General features: G+C 35.9%; 1 long non-coding RNA gene across 1 annotated transcript in view; it reads right to left on the bottom strand.

Moving 5' to 3' along the window:
* Positions 1-25,019, bottom strand: part of LOC116963105 — a 182,836-nt gene that overhangs the window by 62,618 nt on the left and 95,199 nt on the right. The window contains exon 3 of the long non-coding RNA XR_004407951.2: positions 19,939-19,992. This is a non-coding gene — a long non-coding RNA (uncharacterized LOC116963105). The remainder of the gene's footprint in view (positions 1-19,938; positions 19,993-25,019) is intronic.

Genomic DNA, 25,019 nt, shown 5'->3' with positions numbered 1-25,019 from the left:
CTGCTGCTTTCCCACAGCGGTTACTTCACAAGCTCACAAAGGCAGGAACAAATGAAAGAATGTCACCAGGACTTGAAGCCAGATGAGACGGACACTTCACATTTTCCCTCTCAGGTCATTAGGAGCATCTGTCACAGTCACTAGCAACTCCAGTGCCTAAGTCAAAAGATGACCATCTCCTCATGTCCTCAGCTCCAGACTGACAAGAGTATCTGCAACCTGTGTTTAGCCAGCTGTTTGTTTAATCATTTGCATTAGTGTTAAACAGCTATATAGTACTATATACATGTAGTTGCACACAAATTTTCATTTAAGACGCAAGACAACAGTGAATCAGGTCCAAAGAATGTCATTAGATAAGTAAGAGGATATCATGTTTTAACATCAATGTCTCATACCTGTTCTTTTCAGCAAACCAAAAAAACAGAATGAAGTATTTCCTGCTTTGTAAGCTTTCTTATGTTTTACTTTTCTTTCCCTACATTTGTACAGCTTTTGAAAAGATATTTCTATTGAATGTATGCAAAAATGTATAATGCTCTTTGAACAGACAGTTTTACCATTTCTATTTATGGAAACCAGATAACACATACAGAAAATTCAATTAATGTTATACTTGTTTCCCTAATTAAATTTCCCTAATTGCATTTGAAAATTTGAACTATGCATTATCGTAGATGTTAGTACCAGGAAATGTTGGACTTCTCACTAATCAAAACATACATAAGTGATTATGAACCAGAATTCTCTCATTATTTTCAACAGAAACTTAAATTTACTCTTTGGCAAAAACCTTGCATGTTAAAATGTATAAATAACTTTCCTTATCTTGGTAAACATAACTGGAGATGCAGATGACGGTATTGCAGCACTTAGAATTACATCTTCGCAATGCTATGCATGGTTTGTTTAGTTAATTGATTTTACGCATTCTTACTGATTTATGTTTATTTATCAAATTCACAGAATGCAAATGCTGACCAGCACTTCTACACACTTGTGTTTGAAATTCACACGGGTTTTCTGATTAGGAGAAAAAGTTGAGGAACATAAATTACACTTCAGAGAATGAAAATATGTTTCCAGTCATATGTGTTAATCCTTGATCATACAGTGTTCAAAAAGCAAGCTACAATTATATATCAGTGGCATGGAAATTCATAATTTGGTTGCTTAAAATTAGTTATGTATTCAACCACTCTGAAATGTTACCACATAAAACTGGGCATAAAAAGAAACAAAACAAGCTCTGTTAAAATAAAATACCTGCTTTTCTTTTAGTCAACTTTAACTCTCCTGTTAGAAGAGCAACAAGTGACATTTCCTATTCCCTTACTAATTTCTTCAGAAATAGAGTTGGAAAGCCTTAAATAATATTTGTTGGTGGATTAGGGTCCCTCACTTTTCATTGAAGTAGACAGGGAATCCTCACTTTTTTTTTTTTTTCTCCTGCTAATTCAGCTGTAGGAGCAGCAATTTTGAGCAGAGAAACAATATCAAACAGCTGGATACCATTAGTACCATTAATCTTGATATTGTACAGCCACTTCTAAAAGTGTCTTTGCCTTTTCTTAACACATCATGAGCCAACACCTCCTACGTCCCCCTCCCAGCAAACATATTTGCAAATACATTAGTTTATGTGGTAGAGGGATTGGTGGTTCTAGCAGGAGAAAAAATGAATTCCATACTACACACACATACACCTACTGATGAAGATGTAGAATGAATAGAAATTTAATTTATTAGTGAAGAAATAGGAATAAGAAATATATAGTAACAGACATCCTGCCCTAAAGCAAATAGATGTGGAAAACACACTAGTAACACTGTGCAACAGAATACTTATATAAACAATGAAGAGGTTTCTTCAAATATTTTTTGAAAATAATAATTATTTTTCATTATTAAACAGGAAGAATATTTCTGTCTTTATGTTAAATATTGTATTTGATTTCTACTATTAGGTTCAATGAAAGTGTCTTCTGCTAGGAAAAACTTACTCACCAACTGTTTAGTGGAAAATCCGTGACACATAGGGATCTGATTCTTATTTACATTTCTATACGAGAGGTGTTCTTCTCAGAAGAGCATTTAATTTCTGTTTTACTTCCTATTTTATTTCTAAAAGGCTTTTACTTCCTATTTTATTTCTAAAAGGCTCCTAGCAAAAGCTTGTTTGCCTCAGCTTCAGATCTATGTATCATGTGACAGTGGCTTAGGTTTGCCAAGGGTGATTTCTGCACATTTTATCTAAAGTTCAGGAAAGGTAGGACAATAAAAGACAGGTATTAATTGTGAGAACAATTTGCAAAACTGATTTCTGTTCCCAGAGTTATAGATGCCAACCTATCCTCAGGTTGGACCTGTAATACGCAACCATCATAACTGCATGAGTAAAACCTTTTTCAGAACAGAGTATTATTTTCACCTGTGACCACAAAGCTGTAATCTAAAGGCTGACCTCATCAGGGAGTTAAGCAAGGTACCCCTTATAACACTGTAGGTTTCTTTTCCAACGCAAATAGCCCATTCATAATTTTTCAGGTGAATTATTCTTGGCCACTTAAGGTAGATGAGAGATTAAATAAAATAGAGTTAATTCCTTCTCGTTCTGAAAGCAAGAAATAAGGTTTGGGGAATTTGAGAGGAAGGAACATGACGAAGCTAAGAATCATGTGCATTTGCTCTCTTTGTCATTTCATTTCTTGAAGTGGAAAGACTCAGACATAAAAGGATGTTATTCTCTAGATGGCTGAACTCAAACACAAGCCAAGTTGCACAGTGGAATTATGTTCATGGTGAGATCTCTCATCATGTTCCCACATTGCAAGGATTTCCCCATTTATGTAGACACCACAGAATAAACAGACATAAGCCTATGGCTCTTCTGCCCAACAGATGCACTGTACTGCCATATCAAATGCAGCAGAATAGTTACATAGTTTGAAGTAAAGGTATGTTACACAAAGGCAACACGGCATAATATTCCTGGTATTTTGATGTAGGAAATGGGACAGTGTAGAGTGACAAACAAATCAAATACTGATGACAGTCTTGCTTCAAATACTGATGACAGTAGGGCTTATTTCTACAGTCCGATTCTTATCATCTTGAGCTGGCACTGTCACAGGAGACAAGCAGGAAGATTTTTAATTTGTGTATTTGGGCAGCACTGATGGATGGAATAATACCATTAGGCTTCTCTTTTGGAAAAATGTAACAAACCACACGGCTCTTCTAAGGTCTGAAGACATAAAATATTCTTATAGTAATAATTTGAAATGGAAATCAGACAGATGAACACCCTACTAATCTAAACTATTGAGTAAACACTACACATAAATAGGACAAATTCTTACTTCCCCGTTTCTGAATTTTATTAACCTGTTTAATGACAAGAAGTTAGTCCACATAAAACCAGAAAAATGAAAAAAACTTGAGTCCCAAACTGACTGTGAAAAAATACTTTCTACTATTTTTTGACCCTAGTAAAACAGTACAACCTTCTGAGAAACAGTCCTGCTCTGGGCAGAGCTCTTTCCAAGAAAGGGGTTTGTATTTGATGGAAAGGAAAAGCAGACACAGCTGAGAAGTTTTTCCAGTGACTACTGGTAGAAATATGAGCTAACCCAGGAAGGTAAAAGGTAACTAAATGAACATGGGTACCACTAAATAAAAGGAGGCCAGTCAAAAAGTCCAGGTTCTGGGCCTCTTCTTAGTGGTACTGCTAAACTGCTAGCAGAGGCCTTAACTCTGTTTTAGTGTATTCTAATCAAAGCAAAGAGAAATATCCAGTAAAAGAAGCTGGCTGTAGGTATGTCCGTGCTACTTGGTACATTTTATTTGGCAGTACACATACAGCTCAATTAACAAAAGAGCTGCTAAAATGAAAAAAAACAACAATAAATATAGTAGGAGAATTTTGAGAACGCCAGTAAGTCTTGTTGCAACCAGGAATTGATGTTCTGAAGAAAAGACCTAATCAGATTCAAAACACAGCACTCAAGGCTCCTTAGCTAGAAGACATAGTACAAGCTGTTCTAAAGTCATTATTCTGATTCCTTCAATGGCATAAATCAAAGCATGTTAAAATAATACACTAATATATTTATCTTTATTTGTAAGTAAAATTTATGAATGGCTTAACTTTTCAGTATGAGGACTTGAATATTATTTTAAGCTGTAGCTATTCAGTTTTAAAGTTTAATTTTACCCTTCAAGATAGCTGTCAACAGTGTTGTCTTAACAGAAGATCTCCCCCTCCTTATTAGACAATTCAGAAAGCATGCAATGGGACATAATTGGAGCACTAGTACATTTCATCATCAGATTTTTTTCTGTCTAACCAGAGAAGGTGATGATGACAAGGCAGGAGAAATGGCACAATACATCTGGATACAGTTAAATTATGCACTCATAATACAAAAAGTTTGCAACAATTTAATTTTACTTTGGACTGTCTTCAGATGATTCTTTTAAGCTAAAGTAATATTAAGTCATAAAGCATATTTAAAATGAAATGTGAATGATAAGTCAATCTATAAACAGATGCTATTTTAAAAACACAAATTAATATAAAGTGTTGATATTATTCTACCATATAGTACCTGGATCTCTTACTGAAATATTACAGATGCCTTTTATCCTCTTGATTATCTACAAATTCAGTAATTGAGAATGATTATATTGAATGAATGGAATGCTTATCAGCTCTTATCAACTTCCTTTGATTTCTGATAGACTGAAAATTCAGGTAGCATGTATGAGTATAAATCCACTGACTTCAGGGAATGTATGGTAGCTTTTACCCAGTCAAGATATGGACAGCAGTGAATAGTGTGCAGTTATCATAGAATCACAGAATGGTTTGGGTTGGAAGGGACCTTAAAGATCATCTAGTTCCAACCCCCCTGCCACGGGCAGGGACACCTTCCCCCAGCCCAGGGTGCTCCCAGCCCCGTCCAACCTGGCCTGGAACCCTGCCAGGGAGGGGGCAGCCACAGCTGCTCTGGGCACCCTGGGCCAGCACCTCACCACCCTCACAGGGAAGAATTTCTTCCTTAAATATAATCTAAATCTACCCTCTTTCAGTTTAAAATCATTACCCCTCCTCCTGTTCCTAAGTTCCCTGAGAAAGAGTTCCTCCACACCTTTCCTGTAGGGACCTAGGTACTGGAAGGCTGCTCTAAGGTCTCCCTGGACCTTTTTCTTCTCCAGGCTGAACAGCCCCAACTCTCTCATCCTGTCCTCATAAGGGAGGTGCTCCAGCCCCCTGAGCATCTTGGTGGCCTCCTCTGAACCCACTCAAGCAAGTCCCTGTCCTCCTTATGTTGGGGGCCCCACAGCTTGACACAGCACTGCAGGTGGGGTGTCACGAGAGCAGAGCAGAGGGGCAGAACCCCCTCCCTCGACCTGCTGGCCACACTGCTCTTGATGCAGCCCAGGACACGGTTGGCTTTCTGAGCTGTGAGGGCACATCACTGGCTCACAGTCAGTTTTCCATCCACTACTACCCCCAAGTCCTTCTCTACAGGGCTGCTCTCCAGTCACTCCTCGCCCAGCCTGTATCTGTGCTTGAGATTGCCCCAACCCATGGGCAGGACCTTGCACTTGGCCTTGTTGCACTTCATGAGGTCTGCCCGGGCCCACCTCTCCAGCCTGTCCAGGTCCGTCTGGATGGCATCCCTGCCCTCTAGCATGTCGGCTGCACCACACAGCTTGATGTCGTTGGCAAACCTGCTGAGGGTGCACTCGATCCCATTGTCTGTGCCACCAATAAAGATGTTAAACACCACCGGTCCCAACACCAACCCCTGAGGAATGCCACTCGTCACTGCTCTCCACTTGGACATTGAGGCATCGACGGCAACTCTCAGAGTGTGACCACCCAGCCAATTCCTTATACACCAAGTGGTCCATCTATCAAATCCATGTCTCTCCAATTTATAGACAAGGATGTTGTGCGGAACAGTGTCTAATGCTTTGCACAAGTCCAGGGAGATGATGTCAATTGCTCTTCCTTTCCCCACTAGTGCTGTAACCCCATCATAGAAGGCTACCAAATTCATCAGGCATGGTTTGCTCTTAGTGAAGCCATATAGGCTGTCACCAGTGACCTCCTTATTTTCCATGTGCCTTATCACAGTTTCTAGGAGGATCCACTTCATGATCTTGCCAGGCACAGAGGTGAGCCTGACTGGCCTGCAGTTCCCCAGCTCTTCCTTTTTAAAAATGGGGGTTAGGTTTCCCCTTTTCCAGTCAGTGGGAACTTCACTGGACTGCCAAGACTTCTCAAATACGATGGATAGTGGCTTAGTCACTTTAACTGCCAGTCCCCTCAGGACTCATGGATACATCTCATCAGGACCCATGGACTTGTGCACCTTCAGATTCTTTAGCTGGTCTCTAACCTAACTCCTACAGTGGGTGGTTCTTCTTTCTCTGAGGCTCCGCCTTTACTTTCTGCATCTTGGCAGTGTGGCTGGAGCCTTTACTGGTGAAGACGGAGGTAAAGAAGTCATTGAATACCTCAGCCTTCTCCATATCCCGGGTAGCCAGGTCTCCTGTTTCCTTCCAGAGAGGGCCCACATTTTCCCTAGTCTTCCCTTCATCACTGATGTACCTGTTGGTACAAGCTACAGGTGACTGCTCAGATCTCAGAGTGGCTTACCAGAGTAGCATTATTGCTCTTTAAATTAAAAGGTGAGTTATAGAGAGAAAATGAAATTTGCTTTGGATTAGCACATAAACAAGGGAATTGGACTGGGTTTTCTTCCAAACAGACACCATTAGTTTCATACTTCTTTTAACACTGTGCCACATAGCTTAAATGGTTAATTTTGTACTAGATTTATAAACCTCCTATGGAGTTCATATTAGTCCATTTTTCTGTCTCACAGTTCAGAGCAGGGTAATAATGAAAGGCTTTTTACTAGTTGAAAACCATTTAAAAGTAGTCTAGAAACTAAAATAAAAGAACCATCAGGTAAGAAAAGACAACCAAATAGCAAGCAATGTGTGTCTGCAGGTTACTGCTACCCAGCCTGGCCCTGGCGGAGACACTACTGCTAAGGAGGTGGGCAGCAGGGGCCCTTAGGGCAATGGGAGCCAGTCAAAGGACGTGGAAGAGTGCATCTCTCCTCTCTGTGCTCCCACCTCCTGGGCATTTCACTCAGCTCTTATCCTTTGTATCAGCAGTCTGGTTAATTTTTCCCAGATTGGTACTAACACTTCATATACTACTACACTTGTTCTTTGTATCTCTCAACCCTCAGAAAAGGGCTGTAAATATGCTGGGTCTTGGTGGCTTTCCTTATTGCTTTGAAAAGTTCATTCTCAGGTGACTCCAATAAACTCATACATAATGTTGTTGAAAATAATGTTACAATAAATGTTATAATAAACTCTCTGGCTATCAGTGACTATTACCATGCTTTCCTCCTCCTCAAAACCTAGTTCTCCAAATCTTTACTCAGAAGTCAAGTTTTCACTGATATTTCTTATTGTTCTCCCTGGATTAATTCCAAATGCTCAGTATAAAATGTGGTCTTCAAAATCTGCAGTAATATTAAAGAGCCCTTACGAAGAAGAAATAAAAGTACAAAGCCTCTGTTCTATCAGAATGCAGAAAAATATTACTGATTAGCCTTCAAATTTCCTTTATAATTCACTGGGAAAAATAAAATTTGTTTGAGCTCCACCCTAAACTGGAATGCTTAGCAAATCAGAGCAGTTCATTGTACATATATTTTAAAGACCCCATAATGAACATCTACATCCCTAAACAGGAGCACTGTTTCTAGTGATAGCTTACTAACAAGAAAGAACTGAAAAGTATCCATTCATCACAGGTATCCAATGAATGAAAGAACATATACCTGGAAAACTTAATTATGAATCTTCCTTTTGCTGTGGAGGATCTTTAACCTTAACATGTATTCTCAGATAAATCTTTGACAGAAAGATTTTTGCAGATTAAAAATTTTGCCATATTTTCCCCTTACTTTTAAACTTTACACAGAGCTAGTTACAGTTGGGGGGAAGGCTTGGGCTTTTGGGGGTTTTTGCATTTTCAGGGGTTTCTTTTTTCTTTTTAGCTGGCTACCTTTAAATTATTATTTATTTTAACTATATAGGCATTCACATTACATGTGTATATGAGGTTCGAGATCCTTAACGTAACTTGTTGCTGCAGAAAAACTGTAGATGTTTTGATGGGAACCTGGCACCTGTTCTTCAGAACAGCAACAGCATGTGCCCTCAAGCCTGCAGAAACAGTGTGCACCACCTAGGATGCTCCACAGGGAGACAGTGAAACAGAACGGCTTATGTCTATTCTTTATGTTGCAAAATTAGCTAGCAAAAAGTAGTTTTGAAACCTCTTCGGGAGTAAAGCTACTCTTTTTACCATATCCTGGTAGATATAAATTGCTCTGCACTTTTATCTTTGGCTTTTTCTTGTCATCTCATTTTACTGGGGGATCAGGCTGTGAGGATCTCACCCTTGTTTTAACTGGGGCTGTACAGAGGAGCTCTCCTTTGTGCCAGGTCTGAAGAGAGAGCATCACACAGAATGAGGGATATAGTTTCTTTTGACATCACTCTTTTCCCATGCGCTCCTAGGGGCTGCTATAGGCAAAGTCTGATTGGACCAAAGCATTTCTATTATTAGATCCCTGCTTTGCAATTTTTCAAATTTGATTTTCAGAACAGCTATCTTCCTGCACTTTTATCAGAAATAAATTATTCATTTAGAAAAGATTATTTTATGTCATTATGACAACAAATACTTTCTATTGTGACTTACTAATATTTATTTGAACCCTGTCACATTCCTAATTTCAAGAGAGTACTCAGAGTGGCAAACTAATGAGAACTGTCACAGGTCACTGTAATTAGAAACATATTTCAAAGTGCTGTGCAAGGCAATAGCAGCTAATAATATAATTCATAATTCATTAAAACTTAAAACATTCAAGTGAATGTGAAAATGCTATATATGCAACTTTGCCTGAAAGGCTGTATACAAGAAGAGATATGAATGTGTTCTAGTTGTATGATAATTTCCCTTTTATTGAAATGACCTAATTTTTTGTCTGTCTTTCTTATGATGTGATTACTTTCACAGCACAAATTTCAAAGCTATGATCAATTTGAATGAATAATGATTATGACTGGATGTTCCAATTCAACATTTCTACAAGATAATAAAATGAAGGTAACAGGGTTTTAGTACATTATATGAGCATTAAGACTCTAAACAGCTTAAAAATGTGGGTGTTTTTGAGAAATAATGTGCTGCCTCATTCTCATGCCTCAATGCAGTTAATTAAATATCATTACTAATTTTAAATAATTTAATTTGTAAAATCTGTAAGTATACTCTTAAAGACAGCTGATCTAATAGCATTCCAAATAAGAAGCCGTTATCATCTCACATCAAAATGCCTTTTTGATTACCTGGTAATTTTTCTTGTTTGTTTTGCTTAATTTGCAAAGTTCTTTATATTCTTTATTCAAATAATTTAAACTTACTCATTTCAAAAAGAAGCGAAAGAAAGGAAAATATACAATTCAAGAACTAAGCTGCAACTGCTAATAAGAATGAACTGCAATATTGTTTTGTCTCCCACTGAAAGGATACATAAACAAATAGAAAAATAAATACATGCACGGATCTTTTGCCATGATCTACTTTACAGCTACAATGCAATTTTAAATTTGTTTTCCTATAACTGTCAGCACTCAATTCTGCTAATGTTTTGCACTTATTGACAGATTTTCTATATTACAAAAATCAGCAGTAGGGGCACTTTGCTATAAGAACACAATAAAATTGTGCTGGCATTTATCATTAGGATTGTTTAAATTACCTGCTTCTTCAAAACAGATGAAGGCAGGCAATAATTCTCTTGGGGTCACACTACCATATCAATGCAGTAACTGGATAGCAGGTTACTTATTGCTCCCCAGATAAACAGATTAATATTTTCTTCCCAGTAACATTTTCTCTTTAGTAAGTTGGCCTACCTGTACCATAACATAGACTATTCATTCTGAAAATAAGCATTATTATTGTCTGATTCACGCTATATTTTGACAAACAAAGCTTAGAGTCTATTACAAACATGGTTTACAGGAAAAGTTACAAGAGACATCATTTACTTTATAATTAAGACATGTCTAAGATACTTGGCTTCTTGGTTAATATACTAATTAGGCTTAAGCATAAGTGATTAGACAGCTGGACCCGTTAGTGAAAAACTCAATTCTTTATAAAAAACTCTTGACTAAATTCCTATGATATTAAGATTTTTTTTTTCTCTTATTAGACATACTGCACTATGTTGTAAATAAGTGTTTCATTGTTACATTGGTGAGATGTGCAAATCATTAACAGCAATGAAAGTCACAGGTGTGTAGTCAGAGGTTTCTAAGATGTGACAGTCAAAAATGCCAAGTCCGTTTCCCCAAAGCTTTCTAAAACTGCAAATACATTTATCATGAGGCTGGTTTTAAAATAGCACAGGTAAGAGTCATCTCATGTACCTTTAGGCCTAAGATTATATTACCAAACTCTTCTCTGCAACCACGAAAAGTTAAACTGTATAATTATATGTTTCTATGAGAAGCTTTAAGTGAGTAAATAAGAACTGCTAAGGCTGCACATCAAATTCTCTCACCACCTGGTTGGAGTTGGCTTGTATGATAAAGATCACACAATTACTAGGTCTGAATTTAAAGGAACTTTCCCCAGGTCAAACAAGCCTAGCTGCAGAATCAGTTTGTCTTCCTATGTCTTAAGATTTGACTACCTACATTTCTTGCTCAATTTACTGTCATTGTGGAGGCTCTATAAATTAATGAAAGCTTAGTTTCTCTCCTCTTTACCTTAAACATGTATTTTTATTTTTTAGGGCTGAAATATTTTATGTAACTGAAGATTTTGGAGGTGTTATGGAGATCTGGGGTGATCTTCATGGTGAGCAGAATGGAAAGAGTTACACCGAATAGAACACTTAAGAATATCTCTAAATACAATGAAAACAGTACTCTCTTCCACGTTGTATATTGTCTATTACTTAGGCTGTCTTGACAAACCTTGTTTACAAAGGGACATAATTCATGACGATAGTTTTCATTCACTGGGCACCAAAGTTGAAATCTCGGTACACAAAAGCATTAAGCTACAAGAAAAGGAATCATTATTTAATTTGTAGAGTGAATTATATTTCAGCTGTTTCCATTCCTGAGTTACCAATAGCTAATAAAGAAGGAGTTTGAGCTTGAAAAAGCAATCTGCTCCCCATTCTGGATGACAGAAATAAATATCTTCACTAAGAATGTGCTCACTACACTTTTTCTCTTGACTCTTGCCTGAACCAGATGACTCTTCTCCAAAATCTGCCTTTCTACTTAAGTATCTTTAAGTGGAAAAAAATTTTCCTCTTTGATTTACCTATCGCTACAGCCAAGAGTAGTGTACTTTTGGAGAGAGATGTTTCTCCCAGACAGGAAATTACTTCTTATTTTGTCAGATAATCAGTGGGCCACATAAATCACTTCTGGCCAGCAGACATTCAGCTGGAAACTGTTCCAAGGGCAGTGCCAGATGTTCACCTGTAAGCACATTGTCCTGCTTTTATAAGCCACTGACCCACAGTCAGGAAAAGCAGGAGTGAACACATGTTTTTAGCCTGTTGCATTGAAACTCCATGATGTTTCCACGTGTTTTATTGAAACTTTTTTCTGTATTGGATTATTTAAGCGCTTCTTGGCTATACTACATTATACAGCTCCCAAGTTAAGCAAGGAAGTTACCAGATGGAAGACTATTAATTGGATAAATGGTTTTTAGTAATTTTTGTCTAGATTTCAAGGCTTTTTCATTGTCTTTCATGTTGTGTAATTACTAATATTATCATTAGAAATAGACTTTGGTGCTGAGTAGTAGTAGACATCCATTTTCTTAAGGAACTTGACTAAGTTTAAGAGAGGCAAAACCCCAGCTGAATTTCAGACTGTATGCTTTCAAGGTACCTTTCTTACCAAATATGCATAGGAAAAACCTGTATAGCTGGCATAAAAGAAGTTTTGGATTTCAGTTCAGCATAACACTATGCTTTACTGTGTCATTAAATGTAGAAATGCTTTTAGGCTTTTTCCCAAATTATACTCTGCAGCTATTGGCACTATGTATGAATTTAATAGCAAAGCAAGAATAAAATACAGAAGTCACAAGCTGTAGACTTCACAATTAAGTTTTCAGAGTATGTGGGAATGAATAGTTCTCCTTCATATTTTATTATTCTCATTTGTCTAAGTTAGTTTATAATTCTTGTTTAACATATAAGCAATTTAATCCATTCCCACTGTTCCAAAGTGCTGAATACCTTTACAATAGTCTTGAGAATAATGCATCTTTGCTCTTAAATATGATCACAAAAATAATTGCAATGCATATTCATATATACAAGTGATTACTGGAATTATTAAACTAATAATAGAGGTACTTGTTAGATGTGGGCTATGAAACACTCTTCACACTTTTCAAACTGAAGACCTCAATTTTCCATCAAGGGAGTAAAATGGGTGAATCTAAAACAATTCTGGTTCTTTCTTGTGGAGCTGCATTTTCTCCAAGTGACAGACCAGCCTCCAGGTTCAGAACCTATTCAGATGACAGATGCTACCTCTCAGTTGCTCACTACAGGTTCTGTTCCCAAGCCAGAAATAAGTATTATTAAAAAGACTGCAAATCAGTTTAAAAAAAGAGTCTGACTTCTCAGTGCACATCGAGCAGGATTCACTATTTTATGGAACTGTTTCTTTGTTTCAGGAGTTCCGTGGTACTTGATACTGCAGTAGACTGAATTTTCTTGGGTTTATATGCATGTTTGTCACTTCATTTTCTGCTTTCAGAATTTTTATCAACCAACATTTTGTAATTTGGTACTTTTAAATCCATATAAATTATTGCTTCAGTTATATGTGGTCCTTCATTATCTTAAGAGTAGAGTAATTGTATATTTATGTTAATAAACATAACCAAAATCATCATTACTTATTGTCACTAACTAAAGCATTTGGAAAACTGGGCATGATTTTGAAAAAACTTCAACAATCCACAATCTTGTTATTTCTTGAAAGGCAGAAACTTAATCATATAAATTTCACTGAAATTAGCTCAATCATAAAATAACACTCAGTAAAACATGATAGCTTTAACTATCTGCAACTATTTAGCAGTATGTTGATAAAAACATGGTGTTTGTATGATGAGTATGTTTTTTTTCAGTGTTTTACTGCAGTACTTAATTGCTTACCTGTGATTAACTATAAGCATTTCCCAGTGGGGAAAAATATCTCGTCTGAAGCACACTAACTCTGCCTTTTAAAGATCATGGCAAGATCAGGAAACACATTAATGAATTCTTTTGACTACGCTGTTAGCCTCATTGATACTTAATACACAGAGTATCGTATTCTTGAGCATATTCTTCTCAGTAAGAACTTCCTCATCACTTTCCACAATGAGTTTCAGGTGGTCATGTCCATGTATGCAGTGAGTGTACACAAGATTAAACCTCAAACTTGAAAATTTCAATCATGTGACCATTATGTCTGGAGAAAATTAGAATGCTACAGACAGCAGCGGTATCTTTAGGGATTTGTAACATTAAATAATCAAATGGGTTGTTTTCAAGATACATCAATTTCTCTAAGAAATATGTTTCACATATTATACACATTTAGCAGTGGGAGCGGCTTGGGGCACAGATGTATAAAACCTGCAAAATTCAACAGCGTACTTCAGATTTCTTGCATTTCAGTATCTCAAGACAGAAGTACTTTGAATGGTTGGAAAATTTTTTAGAGCAATGCATTTGTCTTTGTGACTTTTCTGCCCAATGTTTCCTAGAATATATAAATCAATCTGGTCATGATGTCCACATACTACTTGATTCTGTAACAGATCCAAAAGTGTGTCAAATTTTTCTGCTGCTGGGTTTTGGGGGCTTTTTTTTTTTTTTTGGTGAGGTGTGATTTTGGGGGGAGTAATTTTTTGCATTAGTGATCCTTTTTTAAAAACCTGAGAATGACTTCTGTGACTCCCTAAGAACTTTCTAGACCAATTATTCTGTCTCTAGCAATGATCAACAGCATATGACCATGGGCCAGCATCCAGTGCTCTCCCAGCCACCATCCTTCTGTGGAACTTTCAGCATCCCTAATATCTTGTGGAAAACTGTTCCACATCTTAATTACACTCTTGTGACCCCTCAGTCAGTTCTGTTCCATGCTGAAGATTCCTACTTTATTTAATCTTTTTTCATATGGAGCCAAAAAACATCCTCATTTCTCTTCTCTCTACATTTCAGAGAACAATTATATATCAGTACCAGATATTTCTTCTCATATTTCAGAGTTGGCTTCCAGTTACTGATGTACAACACTTCATTTCTTCTAGGGGCTTATGTGTATGTAATATATACATATTTGGTTTACACCAACAGTTATCGCCAAAGAGAAGACTACTAAAGTCACTAGGTTTTTGGTTTCTGTTGCATATATAAAGACATAATAACAAGCATAGAAGATAAGCCATAACATGAGTCTAACCGATATCCTGCATAAAGAACAGGTAAAAACAGATGCCTTGTAAAGAGTGCCAAAACATAATGAAGTATATACGATGTTTCTCCCTATGTCTAGACACCCAAATTTAGATATCTGCATGATAAAGCTCAGCTAAATGTCAATACATTTACAGTAGTCAATACTGTACTCATGTTTTCAATGGCAAATTGAAGTTTGGCAGAATAATACAAGACACTGTCTCAGCATCTGATTCTTTTAAGAAAGATGTAAGTAGCAAAAAGAAAATTAGAAACATCAAATATAAAATTCTTCAGAGACTGCTAGTTTGCTTAAACCATTTTACAAAGGTTCCCCAGAAAAAAAAAATAAAATTATACCAGGACCTGGGAAATATTTAAGAAAGCAAAGATCATCACTGGCGATAACAGTTCTAATAGATAAAAGTATTCCGTAAACTCCCAGCAGTCCAGAACTCTATAAGCAAAGGGAGCCAAATGATGAAAAAAATAATCTGTAATATACTTTTTATTGTCAAATACAGACTGACCTTATTTTGTGCTCCTGTCTCTTTCTTACTAATGAAAAAGGAAAAATATTAGGCATTTAGTAAGTGTAAACTTCAAACTGCCAGTACTGTTTAAGCAAAGCATAACTGAGATGACACACCTGAACAGAAACACCCATCACTTTATAGACCAAAGAAAAGAAAAAAAAAAATCTTTCCTCTTAAAACATCACATTTTAAAACAAATATGCAGTGGCAGTATCTGCCTGGACAGGTTCTCAGTAATACATGACATCTGAACTGAAGATAGGCTGAGAATATTCACAGACCTGATCAAAAGCTCATGGAAATGGTGTATCCAGATGACAACTGCTATGATTCATGTGAAAAGATTTGAGAGATAATCGTCCTTTTGAGAAAAAAAATCCAACCACAAAGAATTCCAAGCTCATCTTAAAGTACAAAATTTCACGAAATATTTATTTCCTGTTTTTTTCCACATTCTGCGTAATAGCATTTAAATATTTTATAGAATGCTATCTGTTCAAAAGAATTTTGAACCATAGTCTCTAGTCCTGTAGAAACAAACGCAAATGGTGAATGCAAATGGACATAGCATAATACAGGGTAAAAGTCTGTTCAAAGCTTATCATGGCTACATGACACATATGCAGCGGTAGTAATTTTACTCTGAGAACAAAAATTATTTTTACTACTTACAGGTCTTATGAGAAGTTTTGTTTCAACAAAGCCAAATACTTATTTGGGCAATCTGTACCACTAATCCAATGTTTTTTCATCAGAGATCTCTTACCTCTGTGTTTTCAATTTAGGATAACTGTTTATACAGTATTTTTATTTATTGCCAATAACATTACACAACAAAATATATTGCTTATACAACATCCTTATATTTCTTGGAAATAGCCCTTGTTTTTGGAAGTGCTTGTTTTGCACTTGAGAAAAAGAAAATTCTACATGAATTTCTTTTCGGTTTCACTTCTAGCAAGCTAAGTAATCAGAAAGACCTATTGGGATGTGACTCCAAACTGCCTAAAAACTTATTCTAGAGCCATAGAATTGTGGTTTTGTTTTTCATTCACTATGTCTTCTACCATTTAATGAACAGTCATCAACAAAAACAATTGTAAGTGCAGAAAGTTCAGCCAAGAAGCCATTAGCAGTCCCTCCTCAGCTCTAGACCAAACAATGTACTTGTAATCACAGAAGAGACAAAGGCTAAGGTTTGCAAACTAAATCCACCAGTGAACAGCAGCATTTCTTGCACCAATAATTCTTATGGATAAAAAGACATTTTATCATATTACCATCATGATGTTTTTTTCTGAAAACACTGTGCCCTTAACTCCAGAGTTCACTTTGTTATAATTGCTAGTCACAACACAAGGGCTTATCTAGACCTAGAAACAAGTTAATGACTGGTTATTGGTTTAAGCACTGAAAAAACCCATGGTAGGCTTGATTTGGTAGGTTTAGGCCTTGAGTATAGGATGTGGAAGTGATGAGACTAAGACTTCTACATATTTTATGCCAGGAAATCATTTGCTGTAGGAGTGAGACCCACCTCCCCTTACTGGCCAGCTATGTACAGTGTAAAACAGAATTACTCCTCTACATTGCATGTCAGGGCCTATGCTTCCAGTAACAAATCTCACATCTCAGCCCTGGCAGTAAGCAGAGCTACCTTGAAATAGCTCTTATTTGTTACTTTGGGGGAGCGCAGATTGGAATCGGTTGTGGACCAGCCACAACAGTGGTACAGAAGTTTTGTCAACCTTAAGGACATAGATCTTTATAGTTTGGGGGTCTGGCCTGGAAGTCCTTCAGTTTTTACTCTTCTGTCATCAATACAGGATGCATTTTACTCAAGCCCTTAATTTCACAAAGCAGTATTACTTGCAAATTTTGTGTTGTCTGAAAAAAAAGCAATAAGAACTATAGTAAATCAATTGAGAAGAAAGTTTAATTGAAGCTATTTAATTTGTTTCTCTTAAGACTGGTCATAATTTCCTCTTCTTCCAATGACTATGCTGTGTCCTTTAACAATTATTAAAACAGAGTCTTTTTCCATACATATACATTAGTTAAGCCATACTCATATCCCAAACATCTGGAGTCATGTTTGAGATCCAGATGTGCGAGTTCTCAACTACTTCAGTCTATAGTTTTGCTTCGAATTTAACCCTTAGTCATAAAACGATTTTAAAATTAATTGATTCTACATTAACAAGTCCGTAAAATGAATTGCTTCCACTATAAAATGGAAATGCTCTTTTTTTGCCGTTTACTCTTTTGTAGTTCATCTCTAATTGCTTATAATTATGATTTTTTGTTCATTCAGTCTCATTTGATATCCCAGATCTAGACTTCAGTATAATCTTTCTACTTTTTTCTTAGTCAGCATCAGCATTTGTGACATCTGACACTGAATCTCACACAGTGGTAGAAAAAAAGGATGCTGTCAACTTTTTTTTTCAGGAATTAACAGATAGCGTATAATCCTGAGCAAGTAACTAGAGATGTAACATATATTTTAATAAGTATTCAGTGAAACATTTCGTTTTCTCAAACACTGATGTGAAGACTATTTACATTGAAAAGGTTCTTCCTAAGTAGAGACTTAAATTAACACCCTGAATATTATTTAAATATTTTGAAGAGGAGAATCTGTTTAAAGTGAAGTTCCACACAGAATGCATTAAAACCATTACATACAATTTTGTTTGAAGGACTGCACTCTTTGCAGCATTGGCAGGAAGTCCCAAGATGGACAGAAAGAACTATTTCTAGCTATTAAGTAATCTCCTTTCCATCTAGATTTGAAAGGTAGTTAGAACAGTAAATTGCAGTCTACAGTTTTGAACTATCAAATTTTTAATTCACCTATTTTCCCTTTCTCCTAATGAGCTGTAGATCAATGTTCAGCCACTATTTATTCATACTCAATAGATTGTTGGTTTGATGAAAAAATAATTACTTTTATTCCTCCTTCAGTAGTCTTTCCTTATAAATGCTGACCTCAAAACTAGCTTCATGGGGATACAAACACCCTCACCAATAAAGATTATTAAAGACCCCAATGGAGGCCTGACCTGAGACAGGGGGTGGTCAATACACTATGACAGAATATACTAACAATTAAGAAATATATTAGTACAGTCCATCTATCTTTACAGCATTTAGAGACATATTTTTTTAAAAGAGAATTTAAAAGGAGAATTCAGAAATTAGGGCCATTAGTATTCAGCAACTTCAGGGGTTTTTTTAAGCTTCCTAGAATACTGTTTGATGAGGACACTGTCAAATCTGAATATCATTTCTGTGAAACTCATACTGCAGTTCCATCTGTGCGTTTCTCTCTTCAGATAGACTGCAGACCACTGACATATCAGCTGATTGTCATGGTAAAAATAAGTGTAAAAAACATTTTATGAAATAGAACTCTTGTCTAATCTGAAGCCATCTACTTCAGTTTTCATAAATCTTAATGACTACACATTAACACATACTACCTTCCTTTAATCACTATTTTCTACTATAGTAAATTTGCAGTAATTAAATGCATTTGGGTTCTGAGTTGAAGGTGGGACATTCTGTAATGTAACTGAAATTGCCTAATAGTTGTCTTTAAATCACGTTTCAGATTACTTTCTCCACAGAAAAAAAAAAAAAAGCAAGCCAAATTACTTCACTGAATACCAGTTCCTACCCTGATTATAGTTTTTTAATTTACAGTGTAACGCTTTCTGTTCCAGAATTTTAATCTCAAAAAAATGATGCTATAAAATACTTTGTTCCTCCCTTTAACAATGTCATTGTTCAGTACATTTGTAACTCCCATTATCCTGCTTTCAGAGATAAATTGTCAGTGAATTCAGTCACTTGTGACATGTAACATCACAATTTAGTCTAATACAGAAACCTGAAAAACAGATGAGGAAAAAATCTCATGTTGAATAATTATTATTATTATAAAATCTAACTGCGCAATAGGGATTTCTGATAAATGTATAGCCAGTGAGAAACACTTGGGTTTTGTTTTTCTAGAATTTTCTGTAAGCAGTACTGTGAGAAGTGAAGGATAAAAATGTAAAAGTTATTTCTACAGCACTTGATGTAGTATGATGATCTATAAAGAAACAGCTGTTTGACCCTTCTTTTAGAAACTCTGTACAGGTTAGTCTATCGAATCAAGTGCACATCATCATCTTATCTCCCAGTTTCTACTGCTGCATCACAGATCTCGTGTTCTCTGTGGGACAGTGATAATTACTTAGAGCTAGCTGAGGTTGACAGTTTGCAGAATTCTGAATAGCAACATTTCCTTCTAAAAGGCATTTTTTCCCTTGTTGAATATGGTGTAGAAAACATGTAGTATTGCCTACACCAGTGACACATACTGGCCAGACTGTCCCTCCGAACTGGCCACTCGTGCCCTGCTCAAAAAAAAAATGATACTGAACTACATTTTATTAAGTACCTTATTATTATTTATTGCTATTAAAAGCAATTATTTCCTTTTGTTTGTCAAATGGTTTTCCCATTGAAGTTTCAGTCCTTCGTTTATGTTGCAAACTACAGTTCCCTATTGAACTGGAAAGACTCTTGCATGCAGAAATCGTTCAGAGGCAGAATAGACTGAGCTACCGTGGGTACATGGTAACAGCACTGTGCATTAACGTGCTCCTGCGTTCACTCAGTGATCTAAACAGGTACTACAACCCTTGGGAAAGCACCACTGCTACCAAGTATGTTGTTGTTACTACCTAATCTTGCTAGTTCATTAAGTATCTGTTTAAGGCACTTACTTCAATCCAACATCCTGCTTAGCATTTTTAGATTCGCCATTCAGCCCATTTTTCCTGCAATGAAGTGAATAAGAAATGTTAACTATTGCCTAAATTGCCTGGAAGAATGCATGTAAAACACACGTTCACTTGGCAAAAACATAACTGATTACATGTTTAATCATATATACAGGAAGGAATAATAGACCTACAGAAAAAAAACACATCAATATAAAGTTCAGTAATGCTATTTACTTACACACACATAAATTTTCATCTGATCTAAAATTATTTTGATAGTTTTTGAAATAAATCTTTGAATAAATCTAGATGTACATTTCCTAATATTTCAATGATTCTATAGTCTGTACTTCAAAATGAAGTAGAGAGGTAACTCCACATGAAATATTAAACCCTGAAAAGTTCTATTTCCACGTTATTTGAATTCCACTCAGGTGACAGCAAAGTTTTTCAAAACAGTCTCAAAGCAGCAGTGAAAGTTTTTGTTTTATCAGAGCTTTCCTGTTTGCCTTTTTAATACCGCCTGAGGACTTTAAATCCCTGGCCCTCTGTCCCTGTCTTCCCCTTCTCACTGTCTCTCACAAGAGGCTCTTGCACTTACCACTTGGGAATAAGCACTACAAAACCCTTAATTTTGTTTTACAATGCAGAAAAGTCCCATAATTTGACTAAGCAGCTGTACCCAGGAAGAAAAATATTTTTGTTTGGGCACTGTAGGTTACTAAAGAAGCAGCAGTTACATTATCACCCCTCTATTTCTCATAGTTATTATTTATGCATGTTTTATTTACATTACAGATATTTGTATCTTTCATGGATACGCAGGCAAGAGTACAATTAGAAAAATATTGCTACAAAATATAGGGCTACAGCTTCTAACAAATGCTTACAAAGACTAACAACTTTGCATACAACAACTTGACGATTCTGTAATCTGATGAGCAAGCAAATTGTATCTATTCAGTAGAACACCGACCACTATTAAGAAATACTCCAAAACTGAATCCTATACCAGTGTTCAGCAGTAAAGATTTGAACCAACTGTTACAAACCCAGTACTATTGATCTTCCTTGTGTGATTTAAACTAACAAAGATACAAAATAAAGGGTTTTTTTCAAGGCTCCCAGACCACAGATGTCACCCGTGATACAGTTAGGGACAGAACAGTGTCCTGGATGATATCTGCGATACCTTTAGAGACTTGGAGAAGGACCCAAATGTGCCTCATGTGTGTGCAGGACAGCTGTTTAAGGACAAAGGCCTACAGTTCCTCTCAGGGGTAGCACTGAGGAGGAGCTTGTGCCACTTCATTACCCAGACAACTAAACATCAACTTCAACTACCTTTTGTCCTTTCTTAGTTCACATGAATTACTGATTTAGAGGTGTGCTGTTTTCTTTCTGTCTAGTGGTATCAATGGTATTCTAGATATAGTCATATTTGAACAAGATTAGATTTTATAACTAAAGCTCCATATTGCATAATGAATCATGTAATAATAAGCATTATATCTGATAATAATATCGTTCTCATTAATGTTAACAAAAAACATTAGTAGTGAGGGACCATGTTACAGATAACACAATACCTTTTATAGGGTAGTAGCATGTTACACTGGGAAAAAATTTCAAGTTCCTCAATGCCTATCCTTTTCCTTTCAGTTTACTTTTATTTAAAAGATGCTGTACTGCAGTACAACTTCATATGCTGCATAAAGCTCCTTTAATCCAGACACTGATATGCTTTTCACAGCAGACGTCTGAAATTTCTTTGCCATACTTTGGCTCTGCAACAGACATAATAACAGAGGCAAACTCATTACAGGAACCCTAGGGACATCTTAAAAAGCTACAGATCTCACAAACACAGTTTTCATAGGCATCATAGAGAAGTGAAGATGCTCATATACACGCCTAGAAGCAACGTTTTATGCATGTTTGAGAAACAAGTATCATAGGCAAAGGTATATTTATGAATTAATAGCAAGTTAGGATATTGATAAGTATTAGAATCCTAAGAGCTTTTTAAAAGTCACCTGTGCACTGCACAGGCAGATCTTTATTGAGCACAGGCCCATGAGTAATGATAATTTTTGCCATACTGTTATAATGAAATTTACTGAAGATTGTCTCGTAGGATAGGGATAAAACTGGGTTTTCTTTCTATTATAAAAGTTCTGTATGTCAGGTACAAAATAAATGTGTGGATTCATTTAAGACTGGAAAAATAGAGTAAATACAATTTAAAAAAACTCTGAGCAAATAGCAGAAAACCATTATCAGGCAGAGTAATTTCATTTTCAGAATGAACATGACAATACACACCATGCCACAAAATTTGTTTCTGATCACGTGGGTTTTCTCAAGCTTGCTTCAGCTTTAAATTAATTTTAAGTGCAATGCAAATATGAAAGAAATTTGACTTTTTAATTTTTTAAGATATTAAAAAAAAAGCAAAATTTGTCAAAAGACTTAGCCGTGTATTTGCTTAACTTTGATTTGAAGAAAATACACAAAACATGCAATCTACTAAATTCATTACTACAACAGACTAAGGTAATTTCTCTGAAATTCAATTACAAAGAATTGATTTGAGCAACTTAATATTTGACAAGCTACAAATAGTTTCAATTAACGTGGCAGTTTTATAAATCAGCCTTATGCCACATTTTTTGTCCGCAAGATCACGTTAAGTCTAAGCATTTTTACCAAACTCATTATTACTATGGTATTGCAGCACCTATTTTAGATAGCTCATCTTACAAGCAATGTAATTTTACTCAGTTGCTCAGAAATATAAGAATATGCACTTTTAAAATAGGAACGATTATAATTTGCTTCTAAACTATCAGAGCATAGCAGCTCAGGATCTAATCTAAAACCATATTCTTTACATTCACTTCAGGGCAAGTTTGTACCAATTACAACAAAGCTGTGGGTTACTGAACTTTAACAGGAGCTAGCTGGATCCAGCTTCAGGAATCACTGCATTTGGAAGACTTCACAATGCATTTTGTGCTTCTTTTTGAAGATATGAACTTATATTACAGAGGCTAGTCACTCTACATTCTCAGAATTTCAGAACTAACCTAATTATTCCCATTAAAATCAATACAAGATTTACTATTAACTTCTAAGAAAATAGAAATAAACTAGTTTTAAGTAATTTTGAATTGGCCCTTTCAGAAACAATATGGATTTACTGTCTGCCTCCTTTGGGAGAGGGACAGTGTCAGACCAAACTTTAACACCCTTCCCCAGACTTAGTTTCCACTGATTTAAGTGGAAATTACATCTGAATATAATCAAGAATTAATTAAGGATCTGGGGATTTCACCACCTGATTGAAGAAAAAAAGAAGAAAAGCAATTGCTGTGCTGTTTAGAAGCCTTCTGTTTCAGGAATATTATTTCCAGTATGCCTAGGACTACAGAGGAAGACCTAGCATGTTTCACAAAGCGTTCAAAGAAACATCAGACAATTTTAAAAGTATTTATATTTGCATTTAAGATTTGAACATAATAATGTCTAAAATCCTTTGTCTATTAGGCACATACTCCCTTAAGGGTAAAATGCGTTATGGAAAGTAGAATTATTTTTATAACTAAAACCCAACAATTAAAACATGGAGATGGGATTTTATGGACAGAGAGAGCTTTTCACAGGTCCAAATACTGAATTCTACAAAATTTGGTCTAAAAATAAATACCCTTTCACTGCTGTTACTAGATGTAGAGCTGCCAAATACACATACGGAACAGTGTAAATGTCTAGGAAACTGTAATTAAACAGTTAGACATTTAAAGTCAAAGCCATTAGGCCCTGGTAACTCTTGATTCTGTCTTGACAGAAAAGACTGAGCACATAAAAAGTCTGAATAAGGCAACTGTGAGGTTAAAAAGTAGATGGAGATAACAGGGCTGCTGCAGAATTACTGAAATAGAATGAATATCATAAGTAATGCATATTGTAGCTGTTAAGGTCCTACATATGTTAAAAGAAAATATACCCTAGATTATAATTAGCTGATTTTGAGTTTAATGTATTTATAGTTTCAGTTGGTTGGGGATGAGCATATCATGAGCTCTTATGTACATGGAAGGGCATGGACATACTGATTTCAATAGCTGAGCTACTAAACATTGTTTAGTTATTTTACTAACTCATTGATTCTAATTTTATGGTTGTGAAATATTTAGTGTTTGTGTTTCAACACTTTTTTTTTTTTTTAAACATGAAAGAGCTATTGTATGTGAAGGTACCATAAACTAGCACTATGAAATAATTAAGTTCTACACACCTTGAATCTAAGAGTGCACTAAAGAGCAGTTGAGTGCCCTGTTATCACAGGCAGTAGAAAGCATTACACAGTGTTGACAAGTAAAGGAAAATAATTCTCAAGATTTTGATGAGCTACGTGTTGCAAAATGTTTTTCTGTTTTGTTTTGGGGATTTGGGTGGTGTTTGTTTTGGGGGATTTTTTGGTTTGTCTTTTTCTTTTTTCTTTTTTTTTTTTTTTTAATTACCTCTGTTATTGAGACAGACTGATGCTGTTTTGAGAAGAATACTTTTTTCAGAGGTGCAGACAAATATACATTATAACAGTTGGCCTCTTATGTGCAGTGGCTTCAGGGACTGCCTATTGATTTCATAGTTGTACATATAGATCTCAGCCTTTTATGTGAATGTGAGAAGATTTCCATATTAGAAGCTGTTCAGATGGGTTTTCTTTTAAAGGACAGCAATCCATGCATGATGTCTGCAGACAGGTGGTCTTCAGAAATCTGTCTGCTTGCTTATCATCAAACTACTTTTTATGGATCAATGGTAAAGTATAAAGATCAAACATAAAATGACTGATGGTACAGCTCAGGGGAGAAAAGGACCACAAAGGATCATCTACCATCTCTGTGGAGGTCTACACTTTATTACAGGCCATATTCTGCTATTCTTCAGCAGTACTTAGCAGAGGAAGAGTAGCAATATCTATCCTCAAATGAAGGAACAATACTAAGCTGCCTCTCAGTAGAACTGAAAGGTCAATCCTAACTAGGATAACTATTCATTTCAGCCACTGAAAG

This window comes from Tyto alba, unplaced genomic scaffold (assembly GCF_018691265.1).
Source record: "Tyto alba isolate M040663 unplaced genomic scaffold, T.alba_DEE_v4.0 Super-Scaffold_1000006, whole genome shotgun sequence".
NCBI lineage: Eukaryota > Metazoa > Chordata > Aves > Strigiformes > Tytonidae > Tyto > Tyto alba.
This window is presented reverse-complemented; position numbering and strand designations above follow the sequence as displayed.